The sequence below is a fragment of the Tenrec ecaudatus genome, chromosome 4 (genome assembly GCF_050624435.1).
Source record: "Tenrec ecaudatus isolate mTenEca1 chromosome 4, mTenEca1.hap1, whole genome shotgun sequence".
Lineage (NCBI taxonomy): Eukaryota > Metazoa > Chordata > Mammalia > Afrosoricida > Tenrecidae > Tenrec > Tenrec ecaudatus.
In genome coordinates, this window is record NC_134533.1 from 91,065,466 (window position 1) to 91,084,908 (window position 19,443).

The 19,443-nt window shown below is 46.0% G+C and overlaps 1 pseudogene; it reads left to right on the forward strand.

Annotated features, from left to right (window-relative positions):
• Positions 1 to 10,728: 10,728 nt before the first annotated feature.
• LOC142445959 (gamma-secretase subunit PEN-2 pseudogene) lies at positions 10,729 to 10,992 on the forward strand (annotated as a pseudogene).
• Positions 10,993 to 19,443: the final 8,451 nt, after the last annotated feature.

Here is a 19,443-nt window from a genome sequence, read left to right on the forward strand (position 1 = left end):
AGGCAAGGCGTTAGTCTGGCTGACGGGTAGGGAAAGGAATGGGGAGTAGAGACTGGAAAGTAGATTGAGACTAAGTTTTGAAGGGTCATTAATAATGAGTATTGAGGTTTGTTTTTGCGGAAAAGATATAATTTAAGATTCTCTCTTGGTGTGAAATATTGGTTCTTCCTTTGCAAACACTCTTGGGAATGCACAATAACCCACAGGTGTTTGGTAGCTTCTTGTCAGCAAACCCCTCTAGAAAACAGCAAGGCCCACTGGTGTTTATTTTCCCCACACCATAGGATCCATTCTTGATATCCCACCTAAGGGAGCAGTGTGTGTTTATAGAAGAATTAACTTTAGACAGTGGTCCATGCCCATGACAGTCTTGATCTTGAAAATGCCATGTCTTTCTTGACAAGACTCATGTTTTGTAATACAGGATGTGGGTTATTACTGTTAAAGAAATAGGTGGAGACTGTGTTGAATGCTACCGAGTGGAAAGACCACTGCAAATGTTGTTGGAACACTTACTTTTTTTGAGCTGGCTTTGATGGTGCCACATAGTGTCCCGAGACTCCAAGATTGACTGGTGTGTATTTTCCATGTCATCCTGGGACCACACAGAGATCCCTCCTACTAAGAGGAAGAAGATCCTTGGTGGAAAGCATCTGGCTTCTTTGGACTTAAGTTGTCCAACCTATACCAGGCAGCTTGCCCCCAGAGCCAGAAGCGGTGCTTATTGAGGTCTGCAAGTCATACATTTTGCATTGGAATATAGTCACCAGAAGGGTAAGTGCCATTGCTTGTTTACCCTGTTTCCCTTCCACAGGGTAATGGAAAGGGTAGGGACCTTACAGAACAAGAGTTGCTTTGGAGTTAAACAGACCCAGGAGAAGTCCAGCCCTTCCATTTGCAGCTGGGCAACCTTTAGACAAGTTAGTTAACACATCTTGAGAGCTAGTTTTCTCGTTGTTAGAAATGATTTTGCTGACTAGTGGTACTGTGGTGGGGGTCCGATACTGATAGGAGGTTCTTGACTGGGCTGGTTGGATGGTCAACCCTTGAGCATATCAGTTAATTTCACAGTGCCTTCAGACACTCAGTAAAAAGCAAAACAAAACAAATACACTGTCACTGAGTCGATTTGACTCATAGCAACGCTATAGGACAGGGCAGAACTATCCCTGTGGGTTTTGGACACCAACTCTTTATGAGAGTAGAAAGCGTCAGAGGCCACTGATTAAATGTCCCGAGTGTAGTCATCCTTTTGAAAGTCTTGGTCACGAAGACCGCACATTTCTCAATGGCAGAGATAATTTCTTCCAGGTCCTCTAGGGGCGCTCATACACAGAAGGTGTTTACTTAATATGAAGTGAAGACAGCATGGTGGAGTGTAAACGAAGGGTTTGATATTTGTGGGTTTCACTTTCTTCACTGATACAAATTGCAAGTTTAGGCACTAGATGCTTGTGTGCTTGGCCTTAGAATATGGTCTGCAGGAGCATTTGAGTTAAGCATAACAAAGCAAACATAAAATTATAAACGAACAGACACACCAGTTTTCCAAAATTAGCTGACATTTGCAAGCTGGCTAGGAGCACGTGTAGTGTAGAGGTGGAATGCTCAGCTGTTAACTGAAAGAACAATGGCTCAAATATCCCAGGTGTTCTATGGAGAAAGATGTGGTGGTCTGCTTCCGTCAAGATTTTAGCCCTAGTCCAGGGCGTGGTGCCCCAACAGATTGGACTGGAAAACACTCCAAAAGGCCAGCAGTCCTTGAACTAACTACAAGCTTTTCTTTCTTGTTGTGTAGGGGTTTTTTTGATCATTGGTTTGTTGTTCTTTTATTGTATATTGTTGCATGGTTTTGATGTGTTTTGTTTTTGTGCATGTTATCTCCACAAGTCTGTCTAAAAAAGATGGGCTGGATGACCAATCTGAGGAGAAAACAGCGGGATCCACAGTTCCACGGGGACAGGGGAGAGCGGGAGGTGGGGGGAAAGGAAGTGGTGCTAACAAACCCAGGGACAAGGGAACAACAAGTGATCCAAATTGGTGGTGAGGAGGATGTAGGAAGCGTGGTAGGGCGTGATCAAGGGTAATGTAACCAAGAGGAATTACTGAAACCCAAATGAAGACTGAACATGATAGTGGGACAAGAGGAAAGTCAAAGGAAATAGAGGAAAGAGCTAGGAGGCAAAGGGCATTTATAGAGGTCTAAATAAAGGCATGTACATATGCAAATATATATATGAGGATGGGGAAATAGATCTATGTGCATATATTTATAGGTTTAGTATTAAGGTAGCAGAAGGACATTAGACCTCCATTCAAGTATTCCTTCAATGTAAGAATACTTTCTTCTATTAAATAGGTATTTTATGATGCTCACCTTCCTGACACAATTGCTGAAGACAAAGCAGATGAATAAGCAAGTGTGGTGAAAAAGCTGATGATGCCTGGCTATCAAAAGATATAGCATCTGGGGTCTTAAAGGCTTGAAGGTAAACAAGTGGCCATCTAGCTCAGAAGCAACAAAGCTCATATGGAAGAAGCACACCAGCCTCTGTGATCACGAGATGTCGAAGGCATCAGGTATCAGGCATCATCAGAACAAAAAAATCATATCATAGTGAGTGAGGGGGGGGAGTGCGGAGTGGAGACCCAAAGCCCATCTGTAGGCAACTGGACATCCCCTTATGGAAGGGTCTTGGGGAGGAGACAATCAGTTAGGGTGCAATGTAGCAAGGATGAAACATACAACTTTCCTTTTGTTCCTAAATGCTTCCTCCCCCTCCAACTATCATGATACCAATTTTACCTTACAAATCTGGCTAGACCAGAGGATGTACACTGGTACAGATAGGAACTGGAAACACAGGGAATCCAGGGCGGATGATCACTTAAGCACTAGAGGTGTGAGTGGCGATACTGGGAGGGTGGGTTGGAAAAGGAGAACTGATGACAAGGATCTACATATAACCTCCTCTCTGGGGGATGGACAACAGAAAAGTAGATGAAGGGAGAAGTCAGATAGTGCAAGATATGACAAAACAATAATTTTTAAATTATCCAGGGCTCATGAGGAAGGGGGTAGCGGGGAGGGAGGGGGAAAATGAAGAGCTGATGCCAGGGACTTGGGTGGAGAGCAAATGTTTTGAGAATGATGAGGGCAATGAATGTACAAATGTGCTTTGCATAATTGATGTATGTATAGATTGTGATAAGAGTTGTATGAGCCCCTAACAAAATGATTAAAAAAATATTTTAGCCCTGGAAACCTATGGGACAATTCTACTCTTTCCTATAAGGTTGCTATGAGTTGCAATTGACTTAGCAGCAGTAGGTTAGATGGGTTTCATAAGCCAGTTAGCAACGCATGCTCTGCTGGTACCATTAGGTGTGGGAGGAAGTCAAGTACAATAAACTCTTTCTCCCTGAGGCCTGTGACCAAGCGTTCACACCCTACCAATAATGGTCTCTATCAGTTTAGCCAGGGAACAGGTCAAACTGGCTCTGTGACATCCAAAGTTAAGTTGCCATCCTAAATCTAGGATCCGCCCATCTTGCCACATGTATACCCCCAATCCCTCCTCTTCTCATTACGTGGATACCCCTAGATCACCCCCCCCATTACTGTATTACCTACAGCACAATCTCTTCCTGTGACGTATGTCTTCACCTGTAATCAGGGGGCTTGCATGTTCCCAGAGAATATAAAAGCCTGGGCTAGCATTAAAGATTTTCTATCTCCCTCCGCATGGACCACCAAGTGGGGCTGACGTGAGCATGCTACCGTGAATTGTGTCTGACTCCATTCATTTCAATATTTCTCTTCTATCTCTCATCCTCTCTATAACTTTACTATAATCTTTATTTATTATTGCTGTACAATTGCACCTACCGGACCCGTAATGATGTGTTAGGGGATGGCTTCCCCTGACAATTAGGTAGCTGGGTGGGCTGGCTATCTATCATATGAGGGTTACTAAAAAGAACAAAAAACAATTTTTTCAAAGCTATGTATTTAAATTTTTTACAAAAGAACCTTATCACCTTCAAAGTACTCTCTATTGCACTTAATACATTTGTTAAATCTGTGACTCCATTCTTACAAACATTTTTCAAATTCATCTGGATAGCTGACAGCACCTTCCTTGTTTTTTTCTTAACCTCTTCTATGTCACCAAATCCCTGTCCTTTCATGTCCCTCTGCATTTGAGAAAACAAAAAGAAGTCATACGGAGCAAGATCAGGTGAGTCAGGTGCATGGGGCAAGAGAGGCATGCTGTTTTTTGCCAAAAATTGGTGCACTGAGATGGCGTTATGAGCAGGTGCATTGTCATGGTGGCAAAATCAGTCCCCTGTCTGCCACAAATAAGGCCTTTTTTGTTGCACCCTGTTATGCAATCTTTTCAGAACCTCTAAATAGAAAGCTTGATTAACAGTCTGACCCGGTGGAACGAACTCCAAATGCACTGCACTAAAAGTTGACATTTTTGTCTGTTCAGGAAGTTGATGGATATCCAGAACGATATCCTCGTAAGGAACATTCTGTCTGTACTTTTCCCAAGACAGAGCACATTGTTCTTTTGGCAGTCCATGATACTTTCAGTATTCTTTGCCAACACCATAATTCAATTGCGTTGATTCTTCTTTCCTTGCCCAGTTATCACATGCGTAGAGGTCACTGAAAACATGGCTTGCATAAGAGTCACCTTAGTCTTCCAGTGGTATCCTTACTCCTCAACACTTTAAAAAGGCCTCGTATAGCAGATTTGCCCAAGATCGGCAAGATGAGAATTGATCAAGAGGAACTGAGTATGTACAAGACGAGAATTGAGCTGCTTTAGTCTTATTCCAATAAAACGCAACAAAAATTTATGAAGCTACATGTGGTAGTTACATAATTTTATGTCTACTAGAAGATCTATAAAAATGTAGAGGTGCTATTCAACCTACCAATCAGGTCACAGCCTGGTGGTGCCTCGTTGGGGGTGCGGTCTCTAATGAGGATGGCGCAGGGAACCTCCTCCTCTCTGCTCGCTGGTCATAATGAGAGCTACCTGAGCCCTGCCGTGTTTCCACCGACCTTCAATCCACCTGATTTTGCACGCACGGGCCTGTGAGCTTCCTGCACTCTGCATCATTGCATGTGACTATGTGAGTCTGAGGAGGGACTTGTGGACTAATCTCAGACTTACAGGCCTGAGTGGGACTGGGCTGGGACGTTTTCTTGATATATAATTGCTTCTGGATACAAAGCTCTTTCTGACACATAGATGAGTGTTTCTGCATTTGCTTCTCTAGTCAACCCGGCCTAACATGCTATGGCACGATGAAACTAGAGTACCAAGGAAAAATGGTCATGATGTAAACCCATGTCATATCGCCAAGAAATCCCCATCTACTTACCATTGTCCTCAATAAAAATAGACATAATCACATGTCACAGACTTTTCTGATTCTGTGACCCCCTTAGTGAAAATACTGGTGTAGGAGCTATCTGCCCCTAAGGAGTGTTTTACCACTGCCATTGTGTAGAACTGTGGGCTCACCAAGACAATGAAATCGTTCCCATCCTGAGTAACCTTGCTGTCATGCAAAGTGCAGTGGAAAGTGGTTGTAGTTAGGTTAACATCTAACACGTTATCGGTTGACCTCCCTTTGAACCCATTACAAAGCTGTTCTAGTTTTTAATGTTTTCTGCTTTCTTTTCGATTGAGGTTTTTCTCTTTTATTTTGTTATTGTCAGCTTTTTTGTTTCTTTGTTTTTGTGTATTTTTGTTGTTGTTGTTTATCCACTGGATTAATGGTTTCTTGGGGGCATGGCAGGGGAAGTTTGGAAATAACAATAAGTACAAGAAAGAAGAATATATTTTCACATGGATTGTGGCAATGATTGTACAACTCTTTTTGATATGATTAAACTATAACATGTGGAAGGAATTGTACGATATGTGGATTATGTGCCAATAAAGCTGTTAAAAAATAAAATTAGTCCATAGAACGATCAGATACACACACACACACACACACACACACAAACAAAACAGGAAACCTTTCACATCTGATATTATTCTTGTCCCCCACACCCAAAGTTTTATTGGCACATAATTTACATATCATATAATTCAATAGTTCAATCCTATCAAGAAGAATGGTACTATCAGTACCACATCAATTTTAGAGCACCTTCCCTCCCCCACAGTTAAATCGCATTTAAAATTAGTTGTGCAATCCCAATCAGTTCTAGGGTCCCCCCCCTTCATGTTTTAAATTCTCCACAGAAACTCACTGTTACTGCCTGAGTCAGAGGCCACAGTCTCCCTGTCGCTGGTGTGTCACGGTGAACTATTTGGCGGTCCTTGGACGGTTGTTGTTGTTGTCCTGTTGTGTGGGTTCTGGCTCAGCGACCGTGTACGCGTCTGAAGGAAACACAGCCCGACCTCACCATGGTGCCCATGTTTGAGCTCACCGGGGCGGCCACTGTGCCAATCGCTTGGTGTAGATTGGGACAAAGATGAAGCTTTTTGCCCTTATCAAGATTACAGTCTGAGAAACCCGACAGAGCAGTTCTAGTCTGTCCTGCAGGGCCTGCCTGCGTTGGAATCAACTTGATGGCAGTGGGTTTGGTGGGGGTTTATTGGAGTTGATATCTTTGCTTTCTTACAAGTTTAGGATCTTTCTCATCATTCAGTTCTCAACACGAACTTTATTACTTGGGAGAAGCTGGCCCTGTCTATCCAATCTGCCTCACTCGATGCCACCCCACCATTATCCTATCACGTGTTTTAAATCAACCTGATTGGGGTTTAATGAATGAGCATCCTGCTCCAGGGGAACCTGTTGGTAAGTGGTCGATGACTTGGGTGGCTAACCACAAGTTGTTTCTGAGAGGAGGCGGTAGGACAGATCAATCGGAATCTCTGAACTGAAGGGTTGATATTGCCAGCACACCTGGAAGCACCTCGGGAGAAAAGCCTGGCAGTCTACTTCGAAAGATGGTTGGAAAACCTTATGGAACAGGTCTGCTCTGTACACATGGGGTTGCCAGGAGTTGGACGGGACTGGACTGAAACTGGTTCAGCTTACTTATTTTTAGAAGCTCTATGCACAAGCTAAGTGTGGTTACTTGCAGTTGATTCTGACCCGTGATGACCCTACTTGATACAGAGTAGACCTGTACACAGGTGTCTTCGCTGTAAGCTTAGTAGAAGCAGATCCCAGCCCTTTTCTGTGGCACCACCAGCTGCGTTTGAACCGCCAAACTCTAGGTTAGCAGTCAAAGGCAAACTGCGCCATCCACGGGCCCCTTTCCACAATCTGATTCCTGTTGCTATATGTTGACCCCCCTGGAGCCAGCACAGTCTGGTAGAGAATGTTTCCAGCACCACAGTGTTCGCTCTGGGCTCTGTGCAGTCACCTTTGCTCTCTGCCCTCAAATTCAAGCAGCCATTTTTTTTAAATTTATGCTTTTGGAATTGTATGTAAATAGAACCAGGCATTATATTATCTTTGTGTCTGATTTGCATCACCTGGTATATGACTTTGAGATTCACAAAGGCTGTGAACCCACTGCATGGCCCGTTCTAGAAGTTCATGCCCCCATCTATCACCTACTTATAAATATGTGCTTAATCCCAGTGTCTGCCCATTGGCATCCAGTCTTCATTGTGTGAAAATCATGCCACGTGGTTTTGTTTGTCTCCTGTTTGTTTCTTTTAGTCTTCTCTGTACCCCCAGGTAGAAGAAGTAGGACCTCATCCTCTTCTTCACTTGATCAGCATTTTCTGATGCAGGATATGATCTCATGCATGAAATTAGTTGCAGGAATTTAGAACTTGGGCTGCACTTGGAGCTTTCCTGGGTGCAAATACCAACAATGGCCCTTAGCCCAGTGATCTTGAGCAAAGGTCGCTGCTTCGTGTCTCTGAACTTGGGTACTCCATCTGTCAGTAGAGCATTATTGTACTGCCTCACAAGACAGTTGTGAAGATACGGTCTATCCTTCCCTGGAAAGTCAGTGCTGCCTGCAGTGGTAGTTGAGGAAATTGTTATTATTATTATTATCCTATCTATTGTACGAGGAGGCACCCCGGTGCTTTTATGGGTTATGCGTTGGGCTGCTAAACACAAGGTCAGCAGTTCAATACCACCAGCTGCTCTTTAGGAGAAAGATGAGGCTTTCTACTTCCATACAGAGTTACATCCTCGGAAACCCACAGAGGAAGTTCTACCCCATCCTATAGGGTCAGTCTGAGCTGGAATCGACTCGGTGGCAGTGAATTCAGAAGGTTTTGATGGACAAGGACCCCTGGTGGGACTGCCAGGTAAGTGCTGGACTGCTAACCCAAAGGTGAAAACCTACCAATTTCTCTGCGAAAGAAAGAAGCAGCTACCTGCCCTGTAAAGATCTACAAACTCAAACCCTATATGGAGTAGCTATGCATCGGCATTGGGCCACTGGCCATTGAGTTTAGCTTTGGGTTTGATGCACAGACAAGAAAACCGAGGCAGAGTGGGTGAGTGGCAGAGCTGCTTGAGTGCAGCTGCCCGGCTAAGGTGACCATTCTCCCTGTCATTCTGCCCTTTCAGGCTGTCAAGTAATGCGGAGTGCCCAACACACACTAGGGTCACACCAATGCTCAGTGTCATCTGCCTGGATGCGCAGGCTTGAAACAGGGAGACTCGTGGAGTTTTGTAGGTCACGGGAGACTGGGTTATTTTCATCCTCTTGACATTTCAAGTGGCTCGGGTTTGAGACAGGATTGTAGGTCCTGGGAAAACCATTTGTCAAGTCAATCTGAGTGATCCTGAAGGGCTGGGTTAGCATTTGTAAACAACTCAAAGAAAAGCCACAGGGTCCATTAAATGCCAGGCAATCAGGGTGGGGCAGGGCCCACTCTCAGATGTGGGTGGGACAGCTATTTTCTGACTTTCAAGCATGCTGCTGAAAATGGCAGCTAAGACTTGGATCCCAGATAAGACCTCTCTCCGATTTAGGAACAGCCTGAGAGCTAGGGGCTATGGGAACTATTGATAACCTTTTAGATAAATGGTCAGACCTAGGGAGGGGCTGGAGTGAGGCATGCACTAGCTGGTGTTAGCTCTGACCTTACAGCCCAGGACGGGAACCCCAGGGGCCGCCACACTTCTACACAAGCTGTTCCCAGTCCTGTCCAAGACCTGATTGCTTTTGTTATTGGGTGCCATGCAGTCAGTTCGACCCTGTGCACAACAGGGAGAATGCAGGGCTGCCCAGTGTGTGGTGCCCTGCCTGTGATTGCTATGTTTGAGCACATTAGTGTAGCCACTGTGTCCGTCCTTTAGGAGCACTCTGGTTGTACTTTCAAGACAGGCTGTGTGTTTGTGTGTCCTCCAGCAACTTCCAGCCTCACTGTGGAGACACAGGAGCTCACAGGACCAGAGTGTGTTACTGGATAGTGTGTGGGAGCGTCCCAGGCACCCCCACGGGCAGAGAAGGAAGGAGGGGCATGATGGGTGCTAAAGTCACTTCTTGAGGTAAGTGCTGATTCATCTTCTCCAAGGCTGGCTTCATGGCTGTGAGCCCGGCGAGTGGCATAGGACCGGAGCTCAGCGGGCCTCCTGCTTGGTTTAATGTACTCCTGACTCCATTTTTAAAAGTCGTAGCGATTTTCGAACAAGGGACCCCACATTTTCATTTTTGCACCAGTCTGAAAATCATGCCCCAAGCATCCCTAACGAGTTAGGGTTACTTTTATCATTGATTATTTTCCTCCCAGATAAGAGTCCTCTTATTTCATTCCCATTGCAGCCAAAGTGCAACCTTCTTCCTTATTGTCTGCACTTGAAACTGTCGTTTTTGCTTTGGAGGAGATTTTGAAAATACCAGTGCTTTTAGGCCCCATCCTTTGAGAATCTGACTGGACGAGGGCTTTGTCTGGTTTATTCGGGTGACGCTGTTCACTCCGGATCAGTAAATAAGAACCAGGACTCATGGGCCTTGATTGCTGTTCAGTCCCTTCTAGGGTCAGAGTCCTCCTGACCTCTTCCAGCTTCTGGTAGCCACTTGGCCTGTGTACCTCTGCTGTCACATGGCACTTCCTCTTTGCTTCATTCAGTCCTATTGGATTAAAGCCGATCCTTTACTACAGTTTGGTCTCATAGTAAATTAACCACATCTGTTAGACCCCACTTTCAAACAAGCTTTCATTCAAGACTAAGACTTCCACATAACTTTTGGGGCAATTCAATCTATAATAGGCAGCAACTTACTACAAGTGTGCTCCACTGTCCCCCTTCCCCCCATGATTCTAATGTAGCTGGAGTTGAGAACCATCCTTCTAGAACAAGGATGGTGAAGAACTCCATCCCTTACTTCAACTCAAGTTAAATAGTAACAGAAACCTGAGTGATGTGTTGGGAGGAGTTGGGAGGCTCTATCTGGTCTTCATGAAAGGAGAGTGGTGATTGGATAGCATCGCAGGATGCAGTGAATGCTGGGTAAGCCACCTCTACACTATGCTAGGCAGCCTGAAGGCGAGTAGTAGGCTGCACATTGGGCTGCGAACTGCAAAGTCAGCAGTTTGAAACCTCTAGGCACTCTGAGGGAGAAGGAGGAGGTTTTCTACTCTTGTACAGAGTTAGTCTTGAAACTAGCCAAAGCATCTATTCAGAAAAAGTAGGGTTTCACGCCTTGGGGATCAAGGCATGGATCTTATCCCACAGGGCTTGGGACACCTCGGCACGTGAGTAACTATGAACTTGGAGCGAGTGTCCAATGAGGAGAGGTTGAACCTGTGCCAGAAGTACTACCTGGGAGGAAACTGGGATTCGTGAGTCCTTGTCAGTAGAGATTACTGTGTGAATGTCTGGTGCTCAGCTGTGGGCTTCCTCTTGTGGGTAATTGAACTCACCATCTGGATCAACATCTTCCAGATCTACCGGCCCCGTTGGGGTGCCCTTGGGGACTACCTCTCCTTCACCATGCCTCTGGGTGGCTTCCTTCATAAGGCTGGGTAGGGAGAGGTCTGCTTATTCTCCCAGGATGGATTCTTCCACTCAAGGCTCACCCTTGAACCCACTAAGACTTATTCTTCTCTCCCATGACCTTGGCTGATCTCCCCCAATAAACAACCCTGATTCTCAAAAAAAAAAAAAAAAAAGAGTTAATCTTGGTAACCTACAGAGGTAGCTCTACCCTGTCCTAGAGGGTCGTTCTGAGTCAGAATTGACCCGATGGCCGTGAGTGAGACTATGCTGACCATGTAAAGACGTTTGGAGCGGTCTCATAACTATCCAATCTCCCTCAGTCTTCCAACAACTGTTCTAAGTGCAGTTTTATGTCCTCCTGAGGGCTTACTAAGCCCAGGCCCGGTGCTAAGTGGTCTATGGGTCTTATCCCATTTCACGATGTAAGTTTCCAGGAAGGAAAGGGAACAGTGAGAGAGAGTTGCAGCGATTTGACAGGTCACACAGCTGGCTCATCAGTGGCTGAGCTGAGACTCTGTTAGGCAGATAGGCAGGGATGGGATGTCCATTGACGCATGCCCAAGAGAGCCAAGCACGAGAACAAAGGGCGGCGCACTGCACATGCTCAGAGGCCAAGGTCCCCCCCCCCCCACGCGGTGGGCATGGGTGGGCCTTAAACCTGGATCGGCCCACCTGGGCCAGGTGATTGCTATCCAGCCAATGGGGTCGTCCACCACGCCTCCCCCTGGAATCCTTGAAAAGGCAGGAGCCAGAGGGAGAGAAGAGGAACTGGGGAGAGAACTTGAGAAAGAACTTGAGACAGGTCTTTTGGAGGAGAACTTGGGAGAGAGATCTTTGTGTGACGCCGAGCAGTCTCTGCCAGGCTGCATGGTCAGGAGGAATCCCATGGTGCTGCGTAAAACCTGAAACTTCTAACTCTCATGAAATTCACTTGGATCACGAGCCAGGCTTCGGTGTGAATTCTTTCTCGTGCGGAGCCAAGGACCGAGGTGTAACTCAAACCCGGAGAGAGATCTTACAACTCCACACAACTTCACTGCCTCGAGGGCTCACACTGTTAAGCACGCCCCTAATGCCAACGATTTTCAATGATGACGCATTATCTCGTACGGGAAAATTGGAAATGACCCAAATGTGGAACAATAGAGAAATGGCTAAATAAGTTACGACACAGCTACATAATGAGCCGTCTTCCCCCGTGAAAAGGATGTTCTTCAAAGAATTTTAATGACGTGGGAAAGTCCACTAAGTGCTGTTAAGAGAAAAACAGGAGTCTGTTGTCTTTCATGCTGTTGCTGTCTGGTCATTGTGCTCCACGTGCAATGGAACGCGGAAACACTGCCCGGTCGTGCACTACCCTCACCAGCATCGCTAGGTTGGAACATGTAATTAAATAGGAATCTGAGTAGAAAATAGAAAGGGCAGTTATATCTTCCTTTGTGTGTGTATGTGTTCTTTTAAAAATCATTATTAAATACTTTTATTGGGGGGTCTTACAGCTCTTATAACAATTCATACATTCATCCATTGTGTCAAGCACATTTGTACATTCGTTGCCCTCATCATTCTCAAAACATTGTCTTTCTACTTGAGCCCTTGATATCAGCTCCTTATATTTTTCTCTCCCTTACCCATCCTCCTTCTCTCATGAACCCTTGATAAATACAAAATATTTTCATATCTTATGTTGTTCTCTGTCTCCCTTTATCTACTTTCCTGTTGTCCATCCTCCTGGGAGGGGTTATATGTTGATCCCTGTGATCAATTGCCCCTTTCTCCCTCCACAGTCCCCTTATCTTCCTGGTATCTCTATTCTCATTACTGGTCCTGAGAGGTTTATCTGTCCTGGATTCTTATCTTAGCTCTTATCTGTATCATTGTACATGCTCTGGTCTAGTCAGATATGTAAGTAGAATTGGGGTCATGATAGTGGGGGGCGGGGGTGAAAACGAAGCATTAAAGAACTAGAGGACAGTTGTATGTGTCATCAGTGCTATACTGCACCCTGACTGGCTCGTCTCTTCCTGTGATCCTCTGTAAGGGGATGTCTAATTGTCTACAGATGGGCTTTGGGTCTCCACTCTGCTCACCCACCAACCAATTCATATTGGTATGATTTTTTTCTGGGTCGTAGATGCCTAACACCTGATCCCATCAATACCTCATGATCACACAGGCTGGTGTGTTTTTTCCAGGTGGGCTTTGTAGTTTTCCAGCTAGATGGCCGTTTGTTTATCCCCAAGCCTTTAAGACCCCAGATGCTATATTTTTGATAGCTGGGCACCATCAGCTTTCTTCACCACATTTGCTTATGCACACATTTGTCTTCAGCAATCGTGTCAGGGAGGTGAGCATCATGGAATGCTGGATCATTAACAAAGTGTTCTTGTGTTGAGGAAGTACTTGAGTAGAGGCCCAATGTCCATTTGCTACCTTAATACTTAACATATAAATATAAGTACATAGATCTATTTCCCTATTGTTATATATAAATATATTTACATATGTACATGCCTGTATTTAGACCTCTATAAATGCCCATTTGCCTCCTAGTTCTTGCCTCTATTTCCTTTTGCTTTCTTCTTGTCCCATTATCATGTTCGGCCTTCATTTGGTTTCAGTAATTCCTCACTATTATATTGCTCTCAATTAAGCCCCACTAAGCCTCTTATGCCCTTCTCTTCATTGATTTTAATTCACTTGTTGTTCCCCCTCCCTTTCTCTCACCTCCCCTTCTCCCATGTCCCCCCAGATCCATTGGTCCTGTTGTTTTCTTCTCTGAATTGTTTATCCCACCTATCTTATCTAGAGAGACATGCAGAGACATTAATAAATGCAAAAACCAGGCAAAGCTAAGCAGAACAACAAAGGGAGACAAAATCAACTAAAGCAAAATAACAACAAAAAGAAAGTCAATGACAAAAAAGGAAAAGCCTATAAATAGTTAGTTCCAGGTCTGTTTTTTTGACCTTTAGGATTGTTTTCCACTCGAGTCTGATGGGGTGCCACACCTGTCCCCAAAGTCTATTTTTGCTATTCCCCAGGGACTTCATCACTTTTCTCCCCTTACTGCTCTGTAGCATGCCCTTGGTGTTTTGTCCCAGTGTGATGGGGTCAGATCGGACACAATTCCCTCCCTGTGTCTCCAGTGTTGTCCCTGAGGCACGATGGTTCAGTGAGGGATGCTGTGCCTTGTGGTGGGGCCAGTTTTATGGTCCTCACTCTGCATTGTCTGCTTTGAGCAGGAATATCATCCTCAGGGCTTGGTGGGCCAGGATGGGTTCCCCTCCCTCTCCATCCCTCTTCATTTCTCCCGTGTGCTCTAATCAGATGTGCCCCTCTCCCCAAGCTGTAGCTTCAGTGCTGTCTTCTGTAGTGTATTATTCCTTGTCAACTTTTGGTCAACTAAGATTTTTAGTCCTTGTAACGTGTTAGCTTAATGTGCTTTATTTTCAGTGGGAGCGGTGAGAAGGGGGCTCCTGAGTCTGGTTTCAAGAATGGAAAATTCCAAACTACTTTCCTGGATGAATCCTCTGAATGTTCACTGTAAGGATCCCTCATAGTGTAATGGGTTAAACGTTGGTCTGTTAACCTCAAGGCTGGCAGTTCAAACCACCAACCACTCCTTGGGAGAACGATGAGGTGGTCTGCTCCCGTGAAGGTTTTCAGTCTTGGAAACCCCAAGGAGCAGTTTTTCTCAGTCCTATAGGGTCTGTATATGTCTCCTTTGCTCCATTCGAATGGGACCTTTCTTGTGCCTGGACCCACTAGGTGCTCTCCTGTCTCTGCCATGGCTGAGAGATTGGGGTGGGAGTTGGGAGCAGAAAAGGAGATTAGAAAGGGGAAGACCGACAGGAGGAGAGAGAGACAGACACCTATGCACATGTATGTCTGCAGGGAGAGGGGAAGCAGCAGGGAGAGGGAATTAAAGGCAAACAGTGCAACACAGAGGCAGAGAGGGCAGACGAATGGAAGTGGCACAAGGTAAAAGGGGCAGAGAGAACATAAGGAAAGCAGGCAGAGGTGAAGCAAGACAGCAAGAAGAGAACAAAGACAGTGAGGCAGGAGAGGGAATGGGAGGGAGGGACAGGACGGCCCGGAGAGGCAAATGAGGGAATGAGAGCCAGGGAGAGGAGCCAAATCTTTCCCCGGCCATCCATCCATTAGGCAGCCCTGTAATGGCTCAGGATGGTGGGAAATGCATTGGCCTTGGGCTCCATCTGTGCTCCTGGGTGGGCTTGCACCCAGGATGCTGAACTGACTGATGCTGAGAGCATCTCTCATCCCTAGCAGAGGGCCCACCCAATGCTAATGGCCCCTGAGCCTCAGGGGCTGCAAAGAGACTGGAGAGCTAACTCACTGGCTGGAGAAATGCCACGTTGTGATGATAGAGATCGCATCTACTGGGGCCACCCTGGGCTCTGATGTCAGGCCAGGGCTTGGAGCCTGGATGTCTCACTGCTGCTGAGCAATCTGGAGCAGGAGAGTAGTGTGTTGGCTGTGATTAGAGCATGTGAGGCCAGCTCCCTCTCTCCAGTCGGACCAATGTGGTTCGAGAGAAAACGGCTGGTGGCCGCTGTAATATTTATAGAGCGCTCAGTCAGCAGACACCAGTTTCACATGTCCTCAAACAGCCCACAAGCTCTCTAGTCCGTGGGAGGTGACAGGGAAGTCAACCGCTTGCTGGGAGGTGCTGTCCAGTTGGTTCCTGCACAGAGCGACCCCATACAGAACATAACAAGCACTGCCCGTCTGTCTGCACAACGGTTGCGGTGTTTGAGTTCCCTGCTGTAGCCATGTGCCAGTCCATCTCGCTGAGGGGCCTCCTCTTTTCTGATGAACCCTCTACTTTGCCAAAGTTGGTTCTTCCTGATAACATGCCCCAAATACATGAGACAAAGACGTGCTATCCCTGCTTTTAAGAAATGATCTGGATTTGTGCATTCTTCCGGAAGTCTGTGGTGTTTTCAGTATTCTTTGCCAACATGGAAATTCAAATGCATCAGTTCTACTTCTTCCTTATTCAATGTCCGGCATGCACCTGCCTGCACAGCAGGTGACACGACCATGGCTTGGGTCGGGCACACTTTAAGTCTTTGAAGTGTCATCTTTGCTTTCCAACATTTAAAGAGATCGTTTGTAGCAGATTTTCCCAAATGCAGTACATTGTGGGACGTCCTCATTCCTGCTTCCATGGACACTGATTGTGGATCCAAGCAAAGGGAACGCCTTGACAACGTCAATAGTTTCTCTTTTCGTCACGAGGTTGCCTGTTGGCCCACTTGTGAAGACTTTTGCATTCTTTACACTGGGTTGGATTCCATAAGGGAGACAGCAGCTTTTGATCTTCATCAGTAAGTGCTTCGAGTCCTCGTCACTTTCAGCAAACAAGGTTGTTGAAGGCCTTCCCCCCATTCTGATGCCAAGGTCTTCCACAGAGTCTAGCTTCTCAGATTGTCTGCTCAGCATGCAATTCAATACAATGACTTCGATATCACTAACCTACTGAACAAACTACTAAAAGGTTGAACCGTGCCCTCTAAGAGCTAGATAGTATAGCTGCTTTTCCATAAAAAATATTTATTTATTATCATTTTATTGGGGACTCGTACAACACTTATCACAACCCATCCATCCACCCAATATGTAAAGCACATCTGTACATCCGTCACCCTCATCTTTTTCCAAACATTGCTCTCCATGTAAGCCCCTGGCATCGCTCCTCCTTTCCCCTCCCTCCCCGCTCCCCCTTCTCTCATGAACCCTTGATAATTTATAAATTATTCTTATCAAATGAATGGATAAGCGAATGAATACAGTTTGATTGCTGAGCACAGAGGAAGAGGAAGGATTGTTTATGAAGTAATTTCTCGCATGGGCTGGACATTCACTTGAGGGCCAATATTAGGTGAAGTAGCAATGAGTTTTCCACTCAACAATTGGTTTACACTTGGCTTCTGGTCATTGAGTGCAGTCCCCACGATGTAATGTCGTGGATCCCAGCTCCTCCTTGTGTTTCCTATTTCCTTTCTTCTTTCTTTCCTCGCCCTGTCTTCTATCTTCTAAACGTTGCCTTTGGGTAAATGCTGCCCTTCTGGCCACACGTGGTTGACTGCTCTAAGGTGTGGGTACCGCTCTAGTGAGTAACTCTCGACTCTTGTTCACCGTGTAGACCGTCTATTGTAGCGGACACCTGAGGCACAGGGGTGAGCTCATTTCCACACCTGAAGGGTGACGACAGGGTTGTCCCATACAGTTTTGCTAAAGGATCAGTAAACCTCCACGCGCCTCTCTTTGACAGCAAATGCTCTCCAGGGACGCAGCACTGCAGCCTGTACTTTGCTGTTGTGGGCAGCCCCTGACTTATGGCAACGTCATGCACAGTGGAAGGAAATCTGTGCTGTGCCACCAGCACTGAGAGGGGAGACCACTGAGACCCACAGGACTTTCATTTTCAGAAGTGGATCGACAGGCCTTTGTTCCTAGTCTCTACTAGTTCCCAAGCTCCATGGGAGCATGTTTTGCCTTGGGGTGACACGCCAGCCTCCACAGGCAGATGTGTGATGGCGGCTGGGCATGCTAAGGGAGAGGGCAATGCTGTGTACAGTGGAGCCGCCGATGCCCCAGGCTGGACTTTATCACGACCTTACTTGGGTCTTCATTTTTGTTCACAGTTACAAGTCCCACTAGCTTCTTTAACACTCTTGCCTGTTCCATGGGGGTGAGCAGGACTGAAAGCATCATCCGTATTTTCCAGGTGATGAGACTAAGACTCAGAGAGTCTGGGGATTGTGCCCACTTGAAGTAATAGAGCCACAGCCTCACTGATCCACAGTGCTGCAGGGGACAGCACCAGAGACACAGCGTGGAAATTGTGCCCCATCTGACCCCCCACACTGGAGTGAAACACGAAGGGAGTGCTCACAACAGAGCAGTGATACCAGGAGGGTAGCGGCGAAGGTGGGAGGAGAAGGGGGAGAAAGGGAGAACTGATCACAACGATCAACATATAAACCCACTCCCAAACAACAGAAACATGGTGAAGGGAGACAGTGGTTGGAGCGCATGGAGACCCAAGTCCATCTGTAGGCAACTGGACATCCCCTTACAGAAGGGTCACGAGGCAGAGACGAGCCAGTCAGGGTGCGGTATAGCACTGATGAAACACACAACTTTCCTCTAGTTATTTAATGCTTTATGACCTTACTATCATGACCCAAATTCTACCTTACAAATCTGGCTAGACCAGAGTATGTACACTGGTATAAATAAGAGTTGGAAACACAGGGAAACCAGGACTGATAAACCCCTCAGAATCAATAATGAGAACAGTGATACCAGGAGGGTAAGGGGAAGGTGGGAGGAGAAAGGGGGAACGGATCACTATAATCTACATATAACCCCCTCCCATGGGGATGGACAATAGGAAAGTAGGTGAAGGGAAACATTGGTCAGTGTAAGACAAGAAAAAATAATAATTTATAAATTATCAAGGGAGGGAAAAAATGAGAAGCTGATACCAAGGACTCAAGTAGAAAGCAAATGTTTTGAGAATGATGGTGGCAACAAATGTACAAATGTGCTTGACACAATGGGCGGATGTATGGGTTGTGATAAGAGCTGTACGAGCCCCCAATGAAATGATTAAAAAAATTAAACAATAATTTATCATTTATCAAGGGTTCACAAGGGTGGGAGCGTGGAGAGGGAGGCCAAAAAGAGGCTCTGATAACAAGGAGAAAGAAAATGATGATGGTAACATGTACGAATCTGCTTGATACAATTGATGTATGGATTGTTATAAGAGCTGTAAGAGCCCCCAATAAAATGATTTTTTTTTTTAAAGACAGAAAGAAGAGGCTCGTGTGACAGCACAGCAGTGCCCAGAGGGTTTTCTAGGCTCGGATCTTGACAGATGAGAGCAGATTGCTGGGTCTGTCTCTGGGGGAACCGATGGGTGTGTTTGACCATCCAGCCTTTCGGTTAGCAGTAGAGCTCTTCCCCATTGCTCCCCCAGGGCTTCTCTATATCCACTGAAAACCAAACCAACCCCAAGCCAAGCTCACTGCCCTCATGTCGATGCCAACTCCTAGCAACCCTGCGGGACAGGGTAGCACTGCCTCTGAGTTTCTGAGACTGTGCTCTTTACAGGAGTGGAGAGCCCTGTCCTTCTACCTTGGAGCGACACATGGTTTCTAACTGCTGACCTGGAGGATTGCAGCCCAACTCATAACCACTTTGCCACCAAGGCTCCCATCTTCAATGTAGACGTAAGGAAATCTAAATCCCATTCACTCCAGCTGCAGCTGAGTCCGCCTCAATGTATAAATACCAGATATGTGCAGAATAGAACAGACCGGGGGATGGGGGGGTTCAATGTCTGAGTTTTTGAAAGTAGATCACCAGACTCTTTTTCTCAAGCACTTCTAGGTGGGCTTGAATCTCCAAGCTTTGGGTTCACAACCAAGCATGTTAACTGTT